The sequence below is a fragment of the Monodelphis domestica genome, chromosome 1 (genome assembly GCF_027887165.1).
Source record: "Monodelphis domestica isolate mMonDom1 chromosome 1, mMonDom1.pri, whole genome shotgun sequence".
NCBI lineage: Eukaryota > Metazoa > Chordata > Mammalia > Didelphimorphia > Didelphidae > Monodelphis > Monodelphis domestica.
This window is the reverse complement of record NC_077227.1, coordinates 712,046,166-712,061,796: the sequence shown is the minus strand read 5'-3', so window position 1 is coordinate 712,061,796 and position 15,631 is coordinate 712,046,166. Positions and strand designations below refer to the sequence as shown.

General features: G+C 36.7%; 1 long non-coding RNA gene across 1 annotated transcript in view; it reads right to left on the bottom strand.

The window, feature by feature from the left end:
* The window catches only part of LOC103096853 (uncharacterized), a 284,089-nt gene extending 274,117 nt beyond the window's left edge, over positions 1–9,972 (bottom strand). Inside the window, exon 1 of the long non-coding RNA XR_008915145.1 lies at positions 9,778–9,972. This is a non-coding gene — a long non-coding RNA (uncharacterized LOC103096853). The remainder of the gene's footprint in view (positions 1–9,777) is intronic.
* Positions 9,973–15,631: the final 5,659 nt, after the last annotated feature.

The following is a 15,631-nucleotide window of genomic DNA, read 5'->3' as shown; positions in this document are numbered from 1 at the left end:
ACTCTTTTCAAGAGGTAGATAGCCTGTTTCAACATGAGTCTTCTAGAATGGTCATTGTATTGATCAGAGTTCTTAAATTTTTTAAATTATTTGTCTTTATAATGTAGTTATTATATAAATTGTGCTCTCAGTTCTGCTCCCTTCATCCTGGGTCAGTTCATCTAAGACTCCCCAAGTTTCTCTGAAACTAATGCCTTCATCATTTCATACAGCACAACAATATTTATTATATCCATCATCCTTTGTTCTGCTCTTTCCCCAATTGATGAGTAGCCCCTCAGTTTCTATTTCTTTGTTCCCACAATACATATATAGTTTTTTATATATGTATATAGTTCTATATATAAATATTTGTTCACATGGCTCCTTTTCCTCTTTCTTTGAACACATTTGGGGATAGACCTGGTAATGGCATTGTTGGGTTAAAGTCTATGCACAATTTAAGAGCTTTGGGGTAGGATTCCAAAATGTATTCCAAAATGGCTAAACTAGGTTACAATTCTTCCAACAGTAGATTAACCTAAATGTTTTCCCATATCCCCACCAGAATTTGTCATTTTTCTCTTTTGTTAATTGTGCCAATTTGAAAGATGTGAGATTGAACCTCAGAGTTGCTTTAATTTGCATTTTTCTAATTATTAGTGATTTGGAGCTTGTTTTTCCTTTCAAAACTACCTATTTGTATACTTTGAACATTTGTCAAGTGAGGAATAGCTCTCCTGACAAAATGAATTTGAGTGCAAGTCTTCTAGCTGCAAACTTAGAACCTTATGGGTGTCTCCTTTAAATGAACAGAGTAGAAAGAAATGAACAGAATAGGAAGAAATTGCAGGATGGTTTGGCTGATTTGGTTTGATTTGGCTGAAATGGATTATGAAGGATGGGGAGAAGTGTGAAATAATACTGGAAAGTTAGACTGGAACAAGATTCTAGACAGCTTCAAATGCGAGGCTAAAGTCCTCTAAGTCCTCAGCAAGAAATCAAAGATCTCAGGGATACTAGAGGGTCCAGCAACTCTCCAAGACTATGAAGTGGAGTTGCTAGTCTGCAAGGATGGAAGTCATTTCCATAGCAGGAGGTCCTCACCACAATGAAATCATGGATCCCACAAAAAAAAAAAAGCAACCATAAAAGGGAGAGAGGAAGGACCTAGATCTGTCTGAATTCAAGTCACCAGGCTCAGAGGAATTGCATTTCACAGTCTTAAAAGAAGTGGTCATTCTAATTATTTACCCATTGTCAGAGAAAGTTATCCAGATTTCAAAAAGGGGAAGAGAGTGGAGTCAGCAAACTCTAAGGCCATTGAGACTGACTTTGAGTGGTGGCAAAATTCGAGAATGCATAATCCTAAGGATGCTTAGTGAAAATCTAAAAAAGGAAACAGTGAACAAAATGAGTCAGAACGGCTTCATTCTCAAGGTCATACCAGACTAGGATAGTTTCTTCTTTTTTCTTTTTGGGACAGGTACATAAGAAAGGTAAATCAAAAGAATTTATGTATTTATCTATATGTAGTTTACACAAAAGGATATATGTATATTACATACATATAACATGAATGTGTGTGTGTGTGTGTGTGTGTGTGTGTGTGTGTGTAGTTTATCTAGGTTTTAGCAAATCATTTAATAAAGGCCCTCATATCATCCATGAGGACAAGATAGAGAGATTGGGACAGACTAGAGGGCCATTAAGTGGATTTGGATCTGGTTGAATGGTAGTTCCCAAACTGTGTTTTGGTTTGAAAAAACTTGAGGGTGGAGTCTCCAGTATTAGAAATGGAGAAAACAAAGCCAAGAATGAAAACAATGGAGGAATGGATAGAAGGCAATCTTTTGAAATCTGAAGACAACACAAACTGGAAAAGGTCATTCTAACCCATGATGATCAAATCAGGATTCAAAAAGTTCTTTGAAGTCTCCTATGTCAGGACCATTACTGACATTTTATTGGGGTACATATGAATGTACCCCAAACCCACCAGAGACCTTATTCTCTTCACTCTAAACCCTCCTGTCTTGATTACTTCCTCATCAGTTACATGGGTTCAATGACCAACAGTATGGAGATGACTCCTAGATCTATGTATTCAGTCTCATATTTTTTCTAATTCTTTGTCAACTATTGGACATTTCTAACCAGATGTTGTAAAGGCATCTTATAATAAGCATGTATGAAACAGAAATTATTATCTTCCCCCAAGTGACTAGGGTGACCCAGTGGATAGAGTGCTGGGCCCATAGTCAGGAAGACTTCTGGCTCATAGTCAGAAGAACCCTGGATTTAAATCTGGCCTCAGACACCTTCTAGCGGTATGACCCTAGGCAAGTCACTTAACCTTATTTGCTTCAGGTCTTCATCTGTCAAATGACCTGGAGAAGGAAATGGAAAACCACTACACTATCTTTGCCAAGAAAATCCTAAATGGATTCACAAAGAATTATACATGACTGAAATGCCTTTAGCAACAACATTGTATTTTTTTTTCAAATTAACTGGATAAATACAAGAAAGGAGAGGCATGGCTAGACAACAGTTTGTATAAATTAGATCTGGGAGAAGTATTTGAACATTTAATATGGATATCTTATGAGCTCCAAATTATAAATCACTCAATTAAATCAACAAGCTTTTATTAAGTGCTTATGGACTGGAGATAAAAATACAAAGAAACAATCCATATTCTCAAGAAGCTTACCTTCTAAAGGGGAAAGCAACAATCTATATAAATATGATCAGAATAAAAAAAGGTAATAAATACAAAGCAACAAAATACAAATTAGGGAAGAAGAATACTACCAATCTGGGGGATAAGGAAAGGCTTCATGAAGAAGATGGCAGCGGAGCTGCATTTTAGAGGAAGTGAGGTACTCTAGGAGATGGAGGTAAGGAAAGAATACATTTAGGCACATGAGATAGCCACTACACAGGCAGAGAGATTGAAGATGGAGGGACTTGTGGAAAGAATGTAAAGGCCAGTGTGTCAGAAACACAAAATATGAAAGGGAGAGTGACGTCTGAGGAGGGCAGAAAGATAGGTTAGGGTTAGGTTTTGAAGGACATTCACAGCTAATTGACAATTGCACTTTATCTGAGTGATAATAGGGAACTGATGGAATTTTTTAGGTTGGCCAAATCTCGGTTTAAGGAAAATCACTTTGGAAGCAATGTGTAGGATGGACTGGATTAGGGAAAGACATTAGACAAGGAGACCATTTAGGGGGTGGTTACAATAGTCTAGGCAAGAGCAATGGGCTAAACTGAGGTAGCTGCTGTGTGCGTAAGGAGGAGTTAGACACAAGAGATGTGAAGAAAGAGACAATAAAATTGGATTAATTGGGTATGTGAGAGGAGGGTACGGATATGCTGGAGCCAGCTGGAACCAGCTTGTAAGAGCTGTTTTTTTAATTTTCAGTGTGAGTACTTTCACCTTGGAAATCAGCAACTGCTATAAATCAGGGTGTATGTTTATTATTTTGTTGATTTCTAGGCTTAAATTGATGGATAGAATGTTAATAATACAGCTATATACTTTTTTTTTGGAAGGCCAGTTGTTAAACATTTTCTAGCATACCACTGAGTGAGAGAAAGGGATAAGTCCAGGAGAATTCCAAGACTACAAACCAGGGAGATTGGAAGAATGATGGAATCTTTGAAAGGAAAGGGGAAGTTCAGAGAAGGGTAGGGTTTCAGAGGAAACAAAATGAATTTAGTTTTGGATGTGTTTGGATGTCTCTGGTACATCTAGGATGTTCAATACGCAATTAGTAATGTGATACTGAAGATCAGGAGAAAGAGAAAAACTTGGGTTGGGTAAAAAGATTTGTTGAGTCACCTCCTACACTTCCCCTTCCCATTAAGGGGAGCAATATGATATCAATTATACATGTGAAATCATGCAAAGCATTGAAAAAGGGATTAGACTTGTTCTGCTAATTCCCAGACAGGAGACCAAATTAGGAGTAATGGGGGGAGGCTGCAGAGAGTTAGATGTAGATGAGATGTAAGTCAAGTCTTCCCAAGATTTTGTGGGTGTTGCTTTGTCACATCCTATTCTTCATAACTCCCATTTGGGGTTTTCCTAGCAAAGAGATACTAGAATGATTGGCCATTTCCTTCTCCAGATTATTTTACAGTTGTGGAAACAGTTAGTTGTGTCTAAGGCTGAATTTGAACTCATGAAGACGAGTCTTCTTGATTCCAACCCTGGGGCTCTGTCCACTGTGCCACCAAGCTGTCCAGGATTTAGGGCTAACCAAAATTAGGCAGTCTTGGGAGCTGGAGAGTGTTCCTTCACTGGAGGTCTACTGAGAAAAAGCTGCATGATTATCTCCTGGAAATGATGAAGAAGAGACTCAATAATACATAAATTGGACTAGATAATTTGTAATTATGGGATTCTGAATTTGTATTTTCACCTGGACCCAAAAGGGAGCTATTTAAGTTTTTGAGGGGAGTGATGTGATCAGATGTGATCACATCTATTCATTAAGATTAGTAGCAATAGGAAGGATGAGTTAGAGAAGTGAGAGAAGAAGTAAGGAGCCCACCTAGGAGCTATTCCACTAATATAGGTAAGAGTTAAAGACTGCATGAATGTTGTCTGAGGACCTACCCAGGCAAGTTTAGAGAGGCTCATCACCACATTGATTACATGGATTAGAAATGTTTAGCTCATAACTCTGAAAGACCACCTATAGTCTGCCCTTCAGTGGGGAAAACAACACAAAAATTGATGTAATTACAGGTCGTTGGAGAAATAAAGTTAAGAATACGCAACTACCTTGAAGGGAAATGATCAAATAGTGGCATGTTATTAAAGAGGCCTTTACTGGCATTCTGAGACATTCATCCTGGGATGGTGGGAAGCCAGTGGCTGTGTACTATGACTATGTTCTTTCAAAGTCTTTGGAAATGCAAAGTCCTCCAGCAAAATCCAAACTCTTATTTGCTCAAAAAAAAAAATGTTCTAAGTTGTAAGCACCTTGAAGGCAAGAAGTATGTATGTATTGCTCTAAAAGTTTCTTCAGAGCCATGAATCCAATAAATGTTCACTGAGAATGATGATAAAATAGAAACTTAGAAAAAGAAAAGATGAATATCATTCAAATACCATTGACTTGACCTATTGAAATATATTTATGCTGGTCCATCCTTTCTCTCAATTTGTGAAGGTAAAATATTACCCAAAATGAAGGAGGAAGCAACCCTAAAACCTATCCCAAAGGAGCAAAAATATAAATGAGTCTCACAAGGCTTCTTGTCTTAGTTTTGATGGGAAAATGTCTTCTGTTTATGAACGAAGCCTAAGTCATTACTAGATGCCAAATTTCTTGTTGTCTGATTTTCTGACTTCACATTGAAAGTCCTTGGTTTATGATTCTTAAATTGGGGGAAACTGGACAGGTGATTATTACCATCTCAAGCAGTTACTTAGCCCTATTGTTGGTTGACAGCATTTCTAGTATAAATCCTATTTGGAAGATTTAACATATTTTGGCCATTACACATTGCACTGGGCTGAAACTCTACAGCCAAGTTGACAACCTACATGTCAGTTTACTGACATCAAATTATTGAAATGCATTCAACCACTTGCTATTTCATGAAAGGGAAAGAAGGTGAGATAAAGAGAAGAAAAAGAGGGAGGAAGAAAGGGGTAATTGGATAAAGCTTCATTCAATTTTTTTAAAATTCAGTTTTAAGCATATGAAGACTAAATTTTCAGCTCAGCCTTAACTAAAATGTGCTTTTTTTTTGGTTTGTTTTTTTTTTCCTCAAAGGAGTAAATTATATCATTCATGATTCCAGAAAAGCAGGGCTTGAGGTGGAATAAAAAGGGTGGAATGCCATTCTCATTCTGCCGTTGGAGGATTCTAGTTTTCTTGAACTTCCATATGAGTTAGAAACTGCTTTGGGACACCTGTCATACTTCTTTTTCTGTCCTATATCCAGACTGATTCCTTTCCTAAATCTCTCTTATGGAATCAACAGTAATGGAAAAGGGGAGGAAAAGAAGAAAATCACTCAAGTTTCTTTTCTTTTCCATTCACATGCCTTGACTTTAACCATGGAGTTTGATGTATCTTACAAGCAGCTGAGAGCCTATATACAACTAAAAAAGCCCAGAAATAGACATTAGTGAAGATAATTGAATACTTTTATGTCTGGAAAATGTTTTTAAAGCCCAATGTTTTATGTACTCCTATGAAAGGGGGTCAATCGAAATTATCCACTTAGCCAGTTTCTTTAACTGTGATATTGTAGTAAATGCATGAGAATATAATGGATAATTGTTTTCTTTAACATTTCTAAAACTGGTAACTAATATTTAATACTTATGAACAGGCAAATTCACTTAAACTAATGAATTAAAGGTATTTCAATACAATATTTATCACTTGCAAAATCACTTATATAGCAATGTTTCAAAATTCAAAGTTAAGAAACATATAGAAAACACTAGAATAAGATATGAGATTAGCTAAAATCAGAAACTTATTTGCAATGACCTTCTGCTACTCATGCTCTACTTCCCTTAAGATCAGGATAGACCAACATTCTTAAAGTGAAAGTCAAAGGATTGTTCTGAGAGTCTAGAAAAGTCACAAAGTAGACAATGACACCTCTCTCGGTGAATCAAATCGTCTTCTTGTTTCCTAGCTACCAATTTCCCCCAAAAGTACAAACAGGGCTTCATTCTTCATCGATTCCTCTGTCATTTCTTCTCCTCCTCTCTATACAGAGATAGCAGATTCAGGTTGTTAGATATCAAATGCATACATGTGACTCCTGAGCCCAAGTATCCTCTTGAATTCTCAAGAACTCATCCATTAGTCAAAATCCTAGATTGCAATGGTAGCTGCCAACCTACGAAATGTAAGACTTCCTTGGCATATATGACCTATTTCAGAAGTCATCTCCTTACTATATAGTATAAAGAATTTGATATCCATCTAAATAATGAAATTCCAGTTGTCTAGGACTATGTGACCCTGTGTTTAGATCCTTTTCTTTTCCTTTTCCTTTCCTCTGTTACTTAACCTCTGATGAGTTCAGTTTTCATCCATGTATCCATTAATCCCAATAAGAGAGGAAAGAGTAAATGGGTAAATAAATATTCAATCACTGTGTCTCATAAGGGGACAGTTGGAGAATAGAATAAAACTAGCAGCTCCCCAATCTCCCCAACTCTTCAAGAGCTGGGCTGAAGCAACAGTAGTCACACAGGGAGAGGAATTCTTCTTCATAAAGTAAGAAAGAGGCATAGCTATAGTATCTCCTGTGAATGTCCTTAAGGTGGGAAGATAAAGGGGAAACAATTTCCCTGCTTCTATAGCTACATTTGCCAATCATCCATTCATTTTCATAACTGACTTAAACAGAAGCCTGGAATTATTGGTGATTCTCATCTCCTAGAGGTTTATATTCTAAAATTAGATGTACTATTATCTGCTCAGTGAGAGTATTGTTATTTTCATGGAACATGGAAACTGGAGAGGAATGAAAAGTCAGGAGGGGATGAATGACCATGTCTGTCTGCCCTTTGATGCAAGATAGTATAGAAGTACGTATATAACTTAAGATCAGGAAAGACAAAGGTTCCAGTCCCACCTCTGGGTCTTAATAATTTAAAATCTCCTAAACATTTCACAAAAATTTTATATATATATATCATATAAAGAATATTCAGCAGTTTTTGACCATGGGCATGCCATTTGATATTTCTGAGTCTCAGTTTCCAGACTTGTAAAACAAAAATGATAACACACCATACCTACTTCAGAGAGTTTTCTATGACTTTCAAATGAGATAATGTATATAACTCCCTTTGCAAACATAAAAGCACAAATTAAATTTCATTTCATATTTTTGTTATCTGAAAGAAGCAGAAAATAAGAATTATTCATATTTTTAAAATGTTAACTACCAAGTTGGCCAAGATCTGGTATTAGTGGAAACTCATTTGGGCTATGATATTACTATGTTTGTATGAATGATCAAATCAAATTCATTTGATCTTGCTAAGTTTACAAAATCATTAAAGGAGAACAGTAATCCATGCTGCTTTTTGAGTGATGCCTTGGTAAGTATACTAGATGTATTCTGCCATGCTTTTAAGTGAGTGTTTACTATCACATTAAGAAATCAAGCTTTTCTTTGTCTAAAAAGTTATTTGAGTCTTTGACTCTTCTCAATTTTTTTAAACGGAGGAAGAATTTTTAAAGTTCTATCATGACACTTTCTTCCTATGATAGCCATGAGAATTAGGCTACATTGGTCTTCTCTGATTTCTTTTTGTTTGCTTTGTTAATGTTTTGTTTTATCCATGACATGTTTTAAGGAATTTTGAACTGAAATGCATTTTGAGTGTTTTTGCAACATTCCATCATGGAATAATAAAGAGGTATTTGGGAAAAAAATCACAAATAGTTATCTGTAGGTAGGCTTTAGTAAACCTCCTCTTAAAGGGCATATAGAAGGTGTTTAATGATTAGATTTAGAACAACAGTAATAATAGCTGACAATATAGTACTTTAAAGTTTGAAAAGTGCTTTAATCTACATCCTCTTCTCACAATGATCCTGGATGGTAGGAGCTTATAACTATTATATTTCCACTTTACAGATGAGGAAACTGAGACGGAGGATTTAAGGAGGGTAGTCCATGGTCACACAAGTAGTGACATCAGTAATGAAGATAAGATATAAATACTCTTCTGGATTTCTCCAGACTCTGGAGGCTTTCCTCTTCTTCCCTCACTGTTAAATCCATAGTTTCAGGGAAAGTACAGCTTCAATTATATTATTTGGATGTAGTATGGAAGTAACGATTAATTGGCAGACCGAACTCCAAATTTCTTGGCATTTGTGGACTACAAGTCAGACCTTTACCATCATCTGAATATAGATTTTCCTATTTAGTTTCATGAGGGTTCTTTTTGGGCTTGGTCTATAAGTCTAATATTACATTTTTTTCTACACTCACTTTCAAAGGCTATGGCCCTTGGCAGAGATAACGACAGGAAAAATATTTATAAGTCATAGACTTGTCATAAACTCCAGCCAGCCAGAGGATTGGTAGTCACCTTCTTATTGCCAGTCCTCCACTCCTTATTAAAAAGACTTTAAAAATTTCATTGTTAATCATTTCAAATCAACCAATTTCCCAGAACAACTAATTGAGCTCTCTGTGCCCAGTGGACAGCTGAAAGACTATAGCATTGCTTCCTTTCCCTCCCCCAACCCTCCTTCTTCCATGTATATATGTAAAGATGACTATTCTCTCTGCAGCTTTCAGCCTGAAGCCTTCGTTATTCTATTGCCCATAATTCAATTTGCCCATTCCTAAAAGATCTGGTTCTGGATCCACCTCTCCCCCACCCCAATCCCCGCCAGAATCACCATGCAGACAAGCTCAGCTAATAATTTACGATTAATGTGACCAATTACTAACCTCCACCTCAAGACCCCTGCTATTTGGAATACTATCATCTGATTGGTTCAGAGGGAGAAGGAAATAGCAACAAGGGTGGGAAGGGATGGAGAGAGAGAGAGAGGTAAAATAGCAATAAAAAGTAATTACATAAAAATGCTAAAGATATTACATCTGTTATTTTGCTTAGCCCACTGGGCTTGACAATTTCAGGTTTCTGCTATTGTCCATGCTCAGACAGACAAGAATAAGAGGAAAGGGGAAAGGATCCTTAAATGAGATTATTAAAGTAGTGCATGAGAAATAAGAGTCGTTATTACACTGGAAAGGAAGAGAGAGACTCACTGAAATTTCTTTCTGCAGATTTGCCTTTGTGATCTGCAAGGTGCTGTTCTCCTGCTTACACTCCGTTACCCTGGCAACGGACTCCTGTAAAATAAAGATTATTAAAGCGCATATGATTATTTTGCTGCTGAGTGAATGAGACAAGCCGCTTCTGAAATTCCTTATCAGAGAAATTCAATTTTAGGCCAAATTGTGTTTTTGCCTCCTCCTGCTTTCCTCCTCCTCTTTTCCCCACTCCAATAAAACCATCACTTCCACAGTTGTACATGATATTTTGTCACTAACTCTTCCCCACCCTTAGTTTTCCATTCTAGGTTTTATTTTAATTCCATGAAAGCATTCTCTTTTCAATTATTTTTTTATATAGCTCCAGCCTGTTTTGCTTTTCTTGCACATAACCTACCATCTGCTTATGGACTGGAATCAGAAAAAAAAAACAGTATGCATTCTGAATTTACCATTAAGTAGGAGAGAGATTGGGTCCTATATAAAATGTATGCTGGGTACATAAACTGAGCACATGAGATCTGATTAAAAAGAAAACAAAGAGTTTGTACAAAGTGTATGGTGACATTTCTAAAAACTGGACATAGAAACTAGTGATCATCTTTCCTTTTTTCCCTCTAAGTTTAGAGCTCTATATCTTCCATATTGTGACTGCCCTGAGGAGATCTTATAGAAAAAGCCATAGTTTTATAGCCTATTTGTGAGCCTGTGTCTTATATCCCATCCAGTTCCTTTAGACCTTGCTAATCGGCTGCGGAGAACAATACTAACATCTTGGTAAAGAACTCCCAGAATTTTATTCCTTAAAAATAAGTTGCCTTCATTAGACTCTCATACTTAGGTGATAATGAATTTTAAGAATGTCTAATGGTTGATGAGAAAGAACTGGCAGCTCTAAAAGAGCTAGGCAATGGGTTTTGGGAATAGTTGGTGCATGACCTTTTCTTCTGTGAAAAACCAATAGGCGAAATCTATTCATAATTTGATAAGCATTTAAACACCTATTTATGAACACGTGGTAGGCACAAGGAACACAAATACAAATGTGTGATAGTCCCTGCTTTCAAGGACCTTTGCATTGAACCCTTGCCATCTTTACATTGACTATATAAAAGGAAAACCATAATTTCAAATGCTTCAAGCCACAATTTGGAGTAGCTTTGGAGTAGAGGTAGAAGAAATCATGTAAAAACATAAAATATAGCCTGAGCAACACAAAAGTACCTTAGCTTTATGACGTTCCTAAAAGTTTTACATCTGGGTGGATAGACAAGAAGAGCTCTCTTATCATGCACTAATTAAGATCAACCTTCAAATAACAAATCATGTTTCCATTGGGGTATAATATACATTACAACTTCTAACAACCAGGAAGTAACACAAAATTTACTGAAGGAGTATTATGGGGGGGGGATGCCTTATTTTTTAAAAGACTATGATTAAGACCATGTGAATGTGCCTATTCAGGTCTAAGCCAAGTTGCAGAACCTTAGCTCAATGAGGCAGCATGACCACTGGTTCAATTTTATGGGTTACTTTAAGTTAAACTCATGCCTTGACTTTTTATTATGAAATCAGATTGCTTTTTCCAAAGAGCTAACTTTGCATGTTTTTTAAGATTTCCAGTTGCTAATGATTTCCAAATACAAAACTTGATTTAACATTGCAGACCAAACCTGGGCTCAGTCTAACAACACCATGGAAAAAACTAATGGGTGTTATTCACTCCCAGTACTGCCCAGAAGGTGTCACCACAGCCCCATTGGCTTAAAGGACTTGGGGAAGAATGGGGGAGTAGAAGGCAAAAGGGAGAAAAACAGACACAAAGCCAAAAAAATAAATTACTTCATACAGACAAAGAAGAAGACAAACTGCCATGGAGTAAAATCCCCAAACACTTAAGGATCTGAACACTCACCCGTGCTAAAATTACAACATCACAACAGGTAAGGGTGGGCTCTTTCCATTCATCAACAGCCACAAAAAGTAGGCAAAGGGAAGGAGGTCCTGGTACTTGAGCCAGAGAGCCATTTGATGGGAAGGAGAGCCAGGAAATGAATAAGAAATATCCATGTCCTGAGCCTGGTCCACTCTACCTTCCCTAAACTGGTTTACCTCATTATCATAACAAGTTGTGCAAAAGCTGCATTGAGTCACAAGAAAGGAAAGAGAAAAGCACAGCTAGGAAGGGACCCTAGAAGTATCAAAGACGATAAAACGCAAAGTCTTTCATTTGAGAAGCTGCACAAATTAACTCCAAATTACTGCCACAGTTGGACAAGTGGAAGCTTCGAGGCACAAGACTTGTTGCCGCACTCCATCTTGCTTTATTGTGGTGTCGCTGCTCATGGACTAGTAGCTAAAAGCTATCCCTGTACGGCACTACAGCTTTTAATCTCCACTTTTTTCCCCCTGCAGTTTAATTAAAAGACAATGAACCTTTTAAAGTAGTTGAATAGAAAATATAAAATTGCACCATTTTATCAAAGCCTGAGATCTTCCCACTCTCAGAGCAGAGGGGAAAATTCAAAAGAATATCCCTGGTATTTTATTATACTCCAGTCCACTCCTTCAGTTCCTTCATCAGAAGGCTCTCTGTTGAAACAGCCACATGGCTAGAAAGGTAGACAAGACAGGCCATTCAACACTATACTAACTGGGGGATATAGGCATGGGCTTATATGTATGTGTGTATCTATTTATATATATATACATATATATATATATATATTCCATTCAACACTATCCTAACTGAAGTGTATAAACATGGGCACACACACACATATACATACACAGTCCATTCACACATTATCTTAACTGGGGGATATAGACATGGATATATCCACATACATTCTATTCAAAACTTAGATAAATGTGATCAATGAAATACTAGGAAGTAGAAAAAGAAGTTATTTTCTATAATGCTATGATCATAATTCATAACTTCCCTTTATGTTTCACTAAAATGGGCCTAAATAATTAGTAGCCTCTTTTACGTAAATGCCTTGCTCAATCCATAAATACTTTTAAGACATCGAAGATAAAATAAAGTACACACATTTGATTGTGGTAAGATAAAAACATGCCTATTTGTTCCACTTTCCTCTAAGTTTGCAGCCAAAACCTATTAATTTTGGCAAAGGGCATCAAGATAAATCCATGCCTTTTTTGAAAAGTTCCATGGGAGTATTTAAAAATGAACCTCTTGTCTACTCTTTATGGACATGAAAATGCTTCATCCCAAGGACCCCTTTATAGTAAATTGCAGACTGTTCTGTTTTATCTGCTTTGACAAGATGAAGGGGTGAGTTGGCCCTAGAGGGAATGGATCCAGAGACTGGATATTTCAAACTTGAGGCTTCTGATAAGCCATTTCCTACTGCAAGAAGAAAGGGCTGGAAGGAGAGACATTTCAGCAGGTGTTTTTTGCTCCATTAAGAATTACTTTGCTCATCTTCATTTCTTTTATCTCTAAAATTGAAGTATATCTGGGCTCCTCAAATACGTTATGTGCACTAAGCTTCATGCCATTTGACTAAAAGAGTAATATCATGTTCATCCATCCTTACCAGCCTGTCCATTCCAACAAACGTTCATCTTAACTATCAACAACTTCTTGTACATTTGTGGTCCTTTCAGCACTACTTTTGTCCAGTCTTTTTTTTTAAATCATCTTTAAGTTCAATTATCTAATATAAGAAGAGAATTTCTACAGTTCTTTCCTTTCCCTTCTGTCTTATCACATTTGTGGAATGAAATGATTGGCCAGGTTATTCTATTTAGACAATGAGCACTGAGCATGGCATAAGAGTTTTGATTCAAGTCTGTTTATCTATGTATTCCTCATAACTTGAACCTGTGAAGTAGAGCCATCCCAAAGACACCACTCAGAATGTGTGAAATTTGTTGCTGACAATCCCCATTCTTGCTCCCTCATAATTAGGTACTGTTTCTCTCTTACTGACCGGCTATCACACAAGAGCAGACACAAGTCTGACATTTTACTTTGGAAAAGATGGCGTACCATTTTAGGACCCAAAGTGTCAAATGAAAAATACAAATAACTAAGCCGACACCAAAAATACTCCCCCCAAACCCAAACAATCACAAACCTCGTTCTGAGCAAGTTACTCAATAATGTGAAAAATAATGAGAATGGTTGGGTAAAAAGGAAACATAATGTCTTTCACACAGAGATAAAAACAACTGACAGGAGAGAAGATGAATTTATCAGGGAGAGACAGAAAAGTTCAGGAAATGCTCTGTAAATGTTGGAGATCTATGTCTTGACCTAACACAGTCTGAAATGCTGCACTATAACAAATAATATATGAAAACTCTGTCCATCTCAAGCTTCTTGATGAACTGAATCAGGAAGCCATTCTGGTTGCTCAGGTCTCACGCATAAGGCAGAGGAATTTAAACTTCCTACCATAAACATAGAAAAAGGTTGGTTCTCTCCCAAAACCCAAATAAAGGTATAATAAAAGGAAATGTAATACAAGTAGATGGCAACGTCTTTGAAAAAAGGAAACACATCTTATTGTTTCTGTGTCTTCCCAATGGCTAGGATGATGGTATGCAAATAATGATCACTTAAGAAATATTTATGGAAATACCAGTAAAGGCCAGGCTATTTTTTAAAAATTATTTTGACAGGGCATTTGTATTGTGACCTTCTATCAGAGTACTAAATATCACAACAAATGGAAATCCAAATGTATTGGCTTTACTTCATTTGGGCAATTTAATACTCCACAGAGTAATAAAAACAATGAAACTGATCATCTAATTTAGTCTGCTTCCTTCAATGAGGGTGACTTGTAGGAAGCTTTTCTTGTGCCTCTTAACTAGTATGTTGCAGATAAATGTTCCTCCCTCCCTTTTTTGGGCTCATACAAAACTAAACTTAAAATGGTTCATTTGAATGAAAAGTTTAATTTTTAAAAATAAAGCATTTATATCCATTCAAGGCCCCCTCAAAAATAAGCTGAGCTCTCAAATTCAAATTTCTTTTAAAGAAAAAATGAAGAATAACCATATACTAACCTTATTAAAATTACTGTGAATTTGGAAAAATTGCTTCATTTCAAACAAAGGTTTTATTCATTTCTACCATCACTGTTACCTTCTTTTCCACCATTTTCATTCTTCTTCTTCCATATCCTTCCACAATGTGTGTAATATTACAGGTCAAAATGAGGTTTTTATACAAGCTAGCCTTTGGGGGAGGGGGGAGTCAGAGAGAAAAATACAGTAACCTGTATTGAGGTGAATATGGAATTGTGCAGAAAAGAGTTCTTTCTAACTGAATTTGAGTACTTCCTTAGATCTTCCATTAAGTCCTACCCAAGCCAGTCATTGTTTCTAAAGTATATCACTACCCACTAAAGGAGACATAGTAGTATCTCTTACCCCCTTTCCCATTCCCAATGGGCATAAAAATGTGAGCTCTAATTAAATATTTAAAAAATCCTTTTTCCAGTTTTAAATTATGGTGGGAATTGCTTCAAATCCTTTGAATGCTCATACTGCACTGTGCTGAGCAAAGTAACTTAAGGTTTCCTTCAAAGCAGTCATGCTTATGACAGATAAATAAATAGGTAGTCCTCTGCCTCCAGCCTTTTATAGCTATTCAAAAGGGAAGACTGCTAGACACTGAGCAGTTGCCAAAGAGAGAAGAGGCCAAGGGTACAAATGAAGCAGGCGTGAGACTTTTCTATGACTCATTTCTTATCCGAAGGGGCCATACACTTCATTTAACAAAAAGCACTGCCCCCAACTAGGGAGAGCAGGCACCGTCTGGACTCTTAGCCATGTGAGTCTCTGGATTCCTACCACCAGGTGT